Here is an 11,313-nt window from a genome sequence, read left to right as displayed (position 1 = left end):
CCCAGTATTCGCTGTCACCCTCTCTTGGTTCAGAACGGAGGAGGATGCTGGGAGATCAAGTTGAATGACACCCACATTGATGAGAGGTAAAGGGGATGGGAAGGATCCATTTTCATGTACAGAGAGCTTCATAAACACAGCAGTGCACCGAGTGTCCTTGTGTTTGACTAGCACTTACACCGCCAGCTGAATTACAGCCATTGAAGTGCTCTTGAAGAAGACTCTCCATTGGCCAATCTAATGTGTAAAATCAGCTCTAATTGGTTAATCAGATGTCAAAATATGAAATGTTTTCAAATGCTCACAGCTGGCAGTAGAGAGTGTAGATCTACCTTCAGGGGTTCATTCTGCTCTGATTTACACCCAGGATAATGTGGGACTAGAGGGCCTCATCACAGCGGAAGGGGTCAAACATTGAAGACTCTGATAGGGAGGATATTCTCTCTATGAGAGGGGAGCAAATCAGTGCAATTCTTTCCAACAGAGGGCCGTCAAGGCTGAGATAGACAGACATTTAGTCAATTCACCATCAAGGGCCAGGGAGATAAGGCTGAGAAGGGGAGTTGAGGATTAAACAAATCAGCCCGTGATCTCATTGAAAACTCGCCGACTTGATCGGCAAAAAATGCTTCCAACTGCTCTAATATCTTTGCTGTCACTTGGAAGATGCTAAACCCCACTGTAAACGAAGGAAAGCACAAAGTTAGGAAGAGATGACTGCAGGCAAACGGAGTCACAATTATTTATTGCTAGGAAAATCAAACTGTCAATTTACCAGATTTCTTTGCTAAAGTGGGCGGTAGAGTTGATCAAGGGAGCTGTTGATTTGAGTGTTCTTAGATATGAAACAAATAAAGGTCAGTGACATTTGTTTTCTGGCAAAATACATGGCCTTTTCTGATGCTCACAATGAAAGAGATGGTTTCCATGAAAAGACAGAGACTAAGTCACCTGTAAAGTAATCGATGGCCAAGATATGGCTCGCGTTGTTCTATGGGACATATGTGATTTATTGATTATTGTTCTCCAAACTTCCTTTACAATGGAACCGGGAGTGGGAGCGGGGAATTAAACCCACGCATGTTTTTTGCTATCTTTTATCACTCACACACAGTGTTTATTTCTTGTACATTTTATTTCACATTGTGGTTACTGCGAGTGGGCTTGTAAACTGCATCTGCTGGTGAGTTCTTTCCTCACTCTTCCTAATCTCGAACAGGGAAAGCAAAAATAAAAGGCACTGTGTGTTTTCATCAGGAAACCGCTTTTGTCTTTTCATCTGTGATCATTTTAGCTGCAGATTAGTTTCTCCCTTTCTTCCGATTTTACAGCGTGAAAAAGACCTTTCGGCCCATCTGCAGTGCGGGTCATTGGACTTCCATCTATTCTAGTCCCAGTTCCCATAAACCTGCGTTTCTGATGTTACCAGGGCGAACCTAAATGGGATTCTCCCTGTGATCTTAAATGACCCAACAATTGGACTGAAGTTGGACATGGACACATTATGTTGTAACACCGCCGAGGAACTCAACCTCATATTTACCCACAGATGGAAACAAACAGAGGGCTCAGGATTAATCCTGTTCCATATGCTTCCCATCCGCCAGTTTCTCCGACCAGCTCACCGCAGCTGGTCAAAGAGGTCTGCAGCACAGGAACTGCCCTTCGGCCCATCAAGTCTGCACCAGTCGAAGACTGGCCCCTGACTGTTTTCATCACGTTTTCCAACGGTTGGCTTGTAGCTTCAACAAAGTTGGGATGGAATTGTTCAATCATAGTGTCTCAACTTTCTCTGGGGATTTCTGTGTGTTGTACCCTGAAAGGCAGAAGGTTGCACATTGCCCCCATTCCCACCCTGTCTGAAATGTCTTTATTTTCCCTTCTCCTGTGTTTTGTTTGTGAAAGATGAAGACAGGGTGTAATCTCCCTTTTTAATTGTTGACATTACTGAATCGTAACCGGTAGGATTCCAGGCTGTGAGGGTAAAGCCCAATGAATTTCAAGTCCATTGCCTTAAACACGCATCGACGATTCCAGAACCACACTGTCCTCTTCATTTTCCAGGTGTCTCTCATTGTGGAGCTGAGGAAGAGTGAATCATTATCGGGTTGGTTTGAATCCAATCACTTCACAGTTTGTAAAAGCGTTAAATGTTGGTGCATATTGGGTCTGGTTGTATCATCCTGATAGATGGAACGGACATTCATTTAAAACCAGGAACAGGAATTGCAAGAGAAACTCAGCAGATCTTACAGCATCTATGCAGAGAAAATCAGAGACAACATTTCAAAACTTCATCAGAACTCGGTAATCTCCCACAGGTCCTGCCAAACCCGTTAGATTCGACAGCAGCTTCTGTTTTTGCTTCAGATTCCAAGAATCCACAGTTCTTTACATGAACCATTAAAGCAATGCAGAAACTTCTTTGTGGATCCTCACACGAAAGGGTTCCATTTGGAGAACATTTTCCTGACCCCACTCTACACACGAAACTGTGCAGCATCCAAAACAGATGAGGCAAGAACAACCATCGCTGTCGCCCTGGGGGCTCTTGAACCAGGAACCTTTCATTTAACAGTCGAATGCGCTGAAACTTCTAACCTAACACCTTGCACGATCCTCTAAAGCAGGCTGTGACTGACTTCGCACTTCAGTCTGCCCTTCCCAGAACGCCAACTGTCCTCTATCAGTTTTACTTTGCCAGATTATAGACTGGGACATTCATTATGGCGACATGGGAACAGTCTGATCCCACCCACTACAGACACACCCATGTCACTGGGAACCAGCTCTCCTCCAACCGGGACCATCTCCCTTCGAGCCTCCCAGTGTCTTGTGTGGTCCCGAGTTATTTCATTGATCTAGAGTCCAGATGAGATTTGTATTTCTCATGTACAGGAACGAGAATTCTTTCAATGTCTCCGATCATTTCATGTGGTGTCCTCTTAAAGAAGGGGAAGGTGTCTTGACTGTTTCTGCTCAGCCCGACAGTTCCCCCTTCTTCATTCTCCTCTGATTCCATTTCCCAAAGAGTTCCCGAAGATTCACAAAGCTGGAAACTGTGTTATACGGGATGCGCCTTTAACATTTGTGCGTCTGCCAAGTGACAATATTTTCCCAAAATCTCTTCACCATCCTCTGTCTTACACCGTGTCCAGGGATGAGAAGTCCCGTTTTGTGGAGAGATTCCCGGGGCTGGTGAGTTTCTCTTTGGAGTAAAGATGGTTAACCAGCAATTTTCTGCGGCTGTTTATAATGATGGGAGTGGGAACCGTGGGCATGGGCACTTTGACGGGCAGGAGCAAGTGTTGCCCCTGACCAGAGGCAGTGAACAGAGGGACTGGGATGAAAGGAATCTAATAAAAAGCAGCACTTCTGGGCAGTACATTCAGAGAATATTGCAGGAGCTCGATGGGTCTAGCAGTATCTGTGAAAAGGGAAACAGAAATAACGGTTGGAGTGTGGTATATTTCTGATTAAGAACTCGAGCAGCCTATGTCTAATCAAATAACTGGCCTGACTTGCTGACATGGGATTTCTGAAGGTTGAGCGAGAATGTTCCCTACATGATGTTGTTCAAGATCCAATCGACAGGATTCGACCCTGCATGGGGAAACGTCAATGAATTACTAATCCATCGCCTTAATCACTCTGCCCCAAATGCCCTTGCTTACACGTGGCTTAATATTTCTTCTAGAATGGAGAGTTGTAACCGAAAACACCAGTATTTGGCTTGTCCTGTCCGCAGCATGACCCCAGTATTCACTGTCACCCTCTCTTGGTTCAGAACGGAGGAGGATGCTGGGAGATCAAGTTGAATGACACCCACATTGCTGAGAGGTAAAGTGGATGGGAAGGATCCATTTTCATGTGCAGAGAGCTTCATAAACACAGCAGTGAACCGAGTGTCCTTGTGTTTGACTAGCACTTACACCGCCAGCTGAATTACAGCCATTGAAGTGCTCTTGAAGAAGCCTCTCCATTGGCAAATCTCATGTGCAAAATCAGCTCTAATTGGTTAATCAGATGTGAAAACATGTTTTTTTTTCAAATGCTCACAGCTGGCAGTAGAGAGTGTAGATCTACCTTCAGGGGTTCATTCTGCTCGGATTTACACCCAGGATAATGTGGGGCTAGATGGCCTCATCACAGCGGAAGGGGTCAAACATTGAAGACTCTGATGGGGAGGATATTCTCTCTATGAGAGGGGAGCAAATCAGTGGAATTCTTTCCAACTGAGGTCCCTCAAGTCTGAGATAGACAGACATTTAGTCAATTCACCATCAAGGGCCAGGGAGATAAGGCTGAGAGGGGGAGTTGAGGATTAAACAAATCAGCCCGTGATCTCATTGAAAACTCGCCGACTTGATAGTCGAAAATGTTTCCAACTGCTCTAATATCTTTGCTGTCAGTTGGAAGATGCTAAATCCCACTGTACACGAAGGAAAGCACAAAGTTAGGAAGAGATGACTGCAGTCAACGGAGTCACAATTATTTATTGTTAGGAAAATCAAACTGTCAATTTGCCAGATTTCTTTGCTAACGTGGGCGGTAGAGTTGATCAAGGGAGCTGGTGATTTGAGTGTTCTTGGATATGGAAAAAAATAAAGGTCAGTGACATTTGTTTTCTGGCAAAACACATGGCCTTTCCTGATGCTCACAATGAAAGAGATGGTTTCCATGAAAAGACAGAGACGAAGTCACCTGTAAAGTAATCGATGGCCAAGATATGACTCGCGATGTTCCATAGGACAGATGTGATTTATTGATTATTGTTCTCCAAACTTCCTTTACAATGGAACCGGGAGTGGGAGCGGGGAATTAACCCCAACCATAATTATTGCTATCTTTTATCACTCACACACAGTGTTTATTTCTTGTACATTTAATTTCACATTGTGGGTACTGCGAGTGGGCTTGTAAACTGCATCTGCTGGTGAGTTCTTTCCTCACTCTTCCTAATCTCTTCCAAAACACATTCTGCATTCTTATCTCCTGAATGAAGGTAATCTCTAACCATTGTACAAGTGTCACTAAAACCTCGGCATTTTACACGACTCTGTATGTCATCTCACAATATTAATTGACACTTTAGTGTGCTGCAATTCTGCATAATTTGAGAAAAACAAAATAGAGACTGGCGGACCTGGGTTTCCAACGCACGTTATTGCAGCTAAACCGCAGATGACTGACCACAATCCGATCACGGAAACACGCACCGAACCATCAGGTAACACAGAATAAGCTCAGCACTAGAGGACATGTCAGGATCAGCACCAGAAACACAACAGAAATATTTCTGTGCGCTGCTATGTTGGATGTATTTCTCAATGAGGAATCGAGAGTGACATGTGTTCCATCAGGAGTGACGTCACACCCGGAAGTAACCAGTGTCACAGACGGTCATGTGATCCAAGTTCCAAGCCCCGGAATCCGAGACACTCAGTGCCCTGTGGACAGCTCCAAGGAACAGCCGTTCGTGGAGTTTATGAGTTAGTTGTACTTTATGAATGCAGCTCGCTAGTTGTCGGCCTGTTTCTCCATATAGTGTTTCATGCAGTCGCTGCGTGGAATCTACACAACCACGTTTGGACATGATGGGTATTGGCTGTTGTGTTCTGGGGAGTTTTGTCTGAGTGAGGCTGTCGGTTTGTGTGCTGTTGTAACCCAGTGTGTTCAGAGGAGTCTGACTGTCAGTTCCCAGCAATCTATTTTAATAAAGGGGAGTATCCTTTTCAAATTGCCTGGTGACATATCCTCGTTGCGAATTTCGTGTGCCAGACATCTGGGAATGAAATCGTGGGGATATCCATTCTTGGCAAAGAAATTGTGTGACAGTCCCGAATTGTCACGGACCAGCTGTCCCGAGCAGCAATCCGTCCAGACGGCAAGGTTTGGTGAGAACAGCACAATAGTAATAGGACAGGGCAAACAGAAGGCAGCCAGAGAATTTCTAGAAGCAGGGCACTCATCCGCGGATTCCAGCAATAAACAGATTCATCTGGACCCAGTCTGTAACCCCAAAAACAGGAAGGAGCGGGAATGAAACCAAATCAATTCCAACTACCACAGGACAGCAGCGCTTCACAACAGACTTTGCAGCCCTGAGGATGGCACCCAGAAATGTGAGGAAAATGCTGCAAACCATCTTCCCAGCTCGGCCAAACATTCCAACACCAACTCCAGGAGGTACACGGGCTCCACATCTTTCTGCTCCAAAACGCTCCGGTTTTCTACAGCAGAGTATTGTACCCTGAACCCCCGGGAACAAGGTGAGGATGCCAACCCGTACACGGCCAGGAACGGCAGTGAGAGCGATGGTAACAGCTGCCATTGTCGTATGGACAGCCACAAACACTCCCTTTGAAAAGAACTTTGTCCATATGAAAGTCTGTGCAGCAGTATAACCCGGGGCCCAAACAGACTGTGCTGGGGATTCATATTCCAGACAATTTACGGTGGGCACCGTTTTCCCTGAAAGTGAGTGGAGATTGATATTTCATTGCTGATGTGAAACCAGATCCTACACTGTATCTGCTCGCCGGTTTTTGTTGCTGTGGTGAAACGGTGGGCAATCACGATATGAAACGTTGTTCTAGCTCTCTGGTTTCCTTCATTCCTGTCCTGGTCAGGGAGGCTGGGGATTGGTCCTCTCCATCAGATGGAGGGACCAGCGCATTGTTGACCCAATTTAATCAAGAATGGAATTGGTCATCTTCATTTCTCATGGTTCATTGTTGTTCTGTTTTGTTGGATGTTACTTGAGCACTTTCTGGGACTTGACAATGCATTAAAGCTGCAGTATGTTTGGAAGCACGGTTTGGAATCGTCTCGCTGACATTTGTGTGAGCAGTACATGACATAGACGACTCGCACTCCCTCAAATTCAGCATGCCAGTGCGTCTGGGAATGGTTCCGCCTTTTCTGTTTTGCTTCTGTCCCAGGCTAAGAGCTGTCAGTTTTTGGATTCGCTGGAGTGCTGAGGGGGTAACAAAATTTGCGTGGTATTTTTCTTCAGGCCAAACTCCACCTCCAGGAAAAATAGCCAAACGCACTGAGTAACAAACAGCACGCATTTTTTAGCGAATGGTCTATTCAAGCTGGTGTCAGCTTCTGGAGCGTCTGAGTTGCCAAGCACGGAAACAGACCCTGCTATCTAACTTGCCACTGCTAAACAGATAACCGAAATTAATCTAACCAATATTTGCAAAAAATTGTCCCCTAATCTCTCCGAACCCTTTGAAATGTTGTGAGCGCAACAGTCTCTGCCCCTAAATATGTCAATTCATTCTGTACACACGAAAATGTCTGTGTTCAAAACAAGTGTCCTTCACATCCCCTTTAAATGTTACTGTTCTCACATTAAACCAATGTTATCTCGATCTGAACTCATGTGCCTTGTGAAAAATTACTCCCTGACTGTATTCTCTGTCTATCTGCCTCATGTCTTTATAAAATTCTGTCAGGCCATTCCTCAGCCCTGAAGCTCCAGGGAAAACTGTCGAAGCCAATTCAGCTTCGTGCTAATGTCCAAACAGTGCAAACCTTGCAAACCCTTTCAAATAGTTTCGAAATTGCACCACAATCGTTACTGAATGCGCGATTTGTTCGTGACTGAAATGAAGCGATGCTGAAACACGAGTAATGAGAATTTTGACAATCGCTTCCTGTTAGGCAGCGTGGCCGAGTGATCTGCGGCTTTGGATTTGCACTTCAGTCTCGATCGAGTCGCGGGTTCTAGATTCACCGCTGTTTTGCTGCAGGCACATGAACATTGCAGGCCCTGCCACGTTTTAGTTTTTGTGTTTGCAGCTGCTCAGGCCTCTGATCCAGACTGACTCTGAAAACAGTGTGAGCCCTTGCAGTCGAAGCCTCCTCAACCACTCTGCTTTCGGATATATGTGTAGCCAGTTTCTGTGTCTCAAATAGTCAGTACGTTTGTCTGGAAGTTTGGTGTTTCGAGCCAGCCCTTCGTACCGAGCTTCAATTATTCCAGTTCAAGCATTGAGACCAACCATGTCCCGAGACTGCAACCACGAGAACTCACCCGAGTCTGCAGCTGGATGTGGACCCAATCTCTCCAAGGTCCCGCTGCCAACTGAAAGCGGCTACTGCAGCTTCAATAAGCGGCTTCTTGCTCAGCTCTGGGACACAGTACATGGAAAATCCTTCCCCAGGAACGGCTCTTCCCGTGTGAAAGGGACAACCATTCCACTTTAAATTGGACACGGCTTCAGAGGATTGTTCCTGTTCTTGGAACGTTTCATAAACAAAACTCCTGTCTCGCAAATAAGAAGTGGGAAAAGTTGTTGGCAGGAAGAATAGAGAAAGTGTTGACTGTGAGGACTCTGTCTCGTCAGCAGGTGGGATTCCTTACACTCCAAACAGGAATGATTGGGTTTCCTTAGGGAATTTCCCAATTGATTGGGAAATTGATTGGGAAATCAATTGATTGATTGATTTCCCAAGCGACATAAAGATGAGGATAAAAATATGCAAATATTTATATTGAGTCTTAAATCCAGAGACAAGTGCTAAATAGATAATAATGTTCTGAAGGAATAATAGCTGAGAAATGGAAAGTGTGAATGATGACATTTGTGATTGGGAGGAATGAACTGGATCCTTGTAAATTGCAATGCCGGGTGAAATATGCTCAGTATGAAATGACACACTCATCAATCGTGAGGCAGGCCAAGCTACTTTAGTCGGTAGAGCATGAGATGCTTAATCTCAGGGCCGGAGGTTCCAGCCTCACGCTGCGCCCTTTCCCTCCTATAAAGAAATCCAGCTCTCTGCTCCCCTTGCAGTATTGTAACCCAGTGTAGGGGTTGGTTTGGACACGTCGATCCGACTGTGTTTGATCACACCTCGGTTTCTGAGTGAAAGCTGTCTCCACTTGCCCATAAGATGGAATCCCATCTGCTGACGAGACAGAGTCCTCACAGTCAACACTTTCTCTATTCTTCCTGCCAACAACTTTTCCCACTTCTTATTTGCGAGACAGGAGTTTTGTTTATGAAACGTTCCAAGAACAGGAACAATCCTCTGAAGCCGTGTCCAATATAAAGTGGAATGGTTGTCCCTTTCACACGGGAAGAGCCGTTCCTGGGGAAGGATTTTCCAGGTGCTATGTCCCAGGGCTGAGCAGGAAGCCGCTGAATGAAGCTGCAGTAGTCGCTTTCTGTTGGCAGCGGGGCCTTGGAGAGATTGGGGCCACATCCAGCTGCAGACTCGGGTGGGTTCTCGTGTCGGGACATGGTTGGTCTCAATGCTTGAACTGAAATACTTGAGGGTCGGTGCTAACGGCGGGCTCGAACCAGCAAACTTCCAGCCAAATGCACTGACTATTTGAGATATACAGATATCCGAAAGCAGAGGGGTTGAGGAGGGCCCGACAGCAAGGACTCACACTGTTTTCAGACTCTGTCGGAATGAGTTGACCTGAGCAGCGGCAAACACAACAACGAAAACACAGAGTTGTGGCTCTGTTCAACTGCCTGTAGCATAACAACCGCGATCTTGGTAGCGGTGGGATTCGATCCCACGACTCGATAGAGACTGGAGCTTAAATCCAGCGCCTTAGACCACTCGGCCACACTAGCACAGAGGCGCAGTGTGCCAAAATCTCATTACTAGCGTTTCAGCATCGATTCACTTCAGGCACGAACAGCTCACGCATTCAGTAACGAACGTGGTGCAATTTCGAAAATATTTGAAAGGGTTTCCAAGGTTTGCACTGTTTGGACAATAGCACGAAGCTGAATAGACTTCGACAGTTTTCCCTGGAGCTTCAGGGCTGAGGAATGGCCTTACAGAATTTTATAAAGACATGAGGAAGACGGACAGGGAAAAGAGTCAGGGAGTAATTTTTCACAAGGCACATGAGTTCAAAGCGAGATAACATTGGTTTAATGTGAGAACAGTAATATTTAAAGGGGATGTGAGGGACACTTGTTTTGAACACAGACATTTCCGTGTGTACAGAATGAATTGTCATATTTAGTGTCAGAGACTGGTGCGCTCACAACATTTCAAAGGCAGCTGAAAGGGTTCGGAGAGATAAGGGACAATTTTTTGCAAATATTGGTTAGATTAATTTCGGTTATCTGTTTAGCAGTGGCAAGTTAGATAGCAGGGTCTGTTTCCGTGCTTGGCAACTCTGAGACGCTCCAGAAGCTGACACCAGTTTGAATAGACCATTTGCTAAACAAAACGCGTGCTGATTGTTACTCAGCGTGTTGGGCTATTTTTCCTGGAGGGTGGAGTTTGGCCTGAAGAAAAATACCACACAAATTGTGTTACCCCCTCAGCACTCCAGCGAATCCAAAAACTGACAGCTCTTAGCGTGGAACAGAAGCAAAACAGAAAAGGCGGACCCATTGCCAGACACACTGGCATGCTGACTTTGAGGGAGTGCGAGTCGTCTATGTCATGTACTGCTCACACAAATGGCAGCGAGACAATTCCAAACCGTGCTTCCAAACAGACTGGAGCTTTAATGCATTGTCAAGTCCCAGAAAGTGCTCAAGTAACATCCAACAAAACAGAACAACAATGAACCATGAGAAGTGAAGATGACCAATTCCATTCTTGATTCAATTGGGTCAACAATGCGCTGGTCCCTCCATGTGATGGAGAGGACCAACCCCAACCTCCCTGACCAGGACAGGAATGAAGGAAACCAGAGAGCGATAACAACGTTTCACACCGTGATTGTCCACCGTTTCACCACAGCAACACAAACCGGCGAGCAGATTCAGTGTAGGATCTGGTTTCACATCATCAATGAAATATCAATCCCCACTCACTTTCAGGGAAAACGGTGCCCACCGTAAATTGTCTGGAATATGAATCCCCAGCGCAGTCTGTTTGGTCCCCGGGTTATACTGCTGTACAGACTTTCATATGGACAAAGTCCTTTTCAAAGGGAGTGTTTGTGGCTGTCCATACGACAATGGCAGCTGTTACCCTCACTCTCACTGTCGTTCCTGGCCGTGTACGGGTTGGCATCCTCACCTTGGTCCTGGGGGTTCAGGGTACAATACTCTGCTGGAGAATACCGGAGTGTTTTGGAGCAGAAAGATGTGGAGTCCGTGTGCCTCCTGGAGTTGGTGTTGGAATGTTTGGCGGAGCTGGGAAGATGGTTTGCAGCATTTTCCTCACATTTCTGGGTGCCATCCTCAGGGCTGCAGAGTCTGTTGTGAAGCGCTGCTGTCCTGGGGCAGTTGGAATTGATTTGGTTTCATTCCCGCTGCTTCCGGTTTTTTGGGTTACAGACTGGGTCCAGAAGAATCTGTTTATTGATGGAAT

At 45.8% G+C, this 11,313-nt stretch overlaps 1 non-coding gene across 1 annotated transcript; it reads right to left on the bottom strand.

Annotated features, from left to right (window-relative positions):
* Positions 1–9,523: 9,523 nt before the first annotated feature.
* On the bottom strand, positions 9,524–9,605 carry trnal-uaa (transfer RNA leucine (anticodon UAA)). Its single transcript has one exon. It is a non-coding gene; the product is annotated as a tRNA-Leu (tRNA).
* Positions 9,606–11,313: the final 1,708 nt, after the last annotated feature.

This window comes from Chiloscyllium punctatum, chromosome 21, assembly GCF_047496795.1.
Source record: "Chiloscyllium punctatum isolate Juve2018m chromosome 21, sChiPun1.3, whole genome shotgun sequence".
In the NCBI taxonomy this organism is placed as follows: domain Eukaryota; kingdom Metazoa; phylum Chordata; class Chondrichthyes; order Orectolobiformes; family Hemiscylliidae; genus Chiloscyllium; species Chiloscyllium punctatum.
Note: the sequence above shows the minus strand (reverse complement) of the source record. Positions and strands in the feature narration are given on the sequence as shown.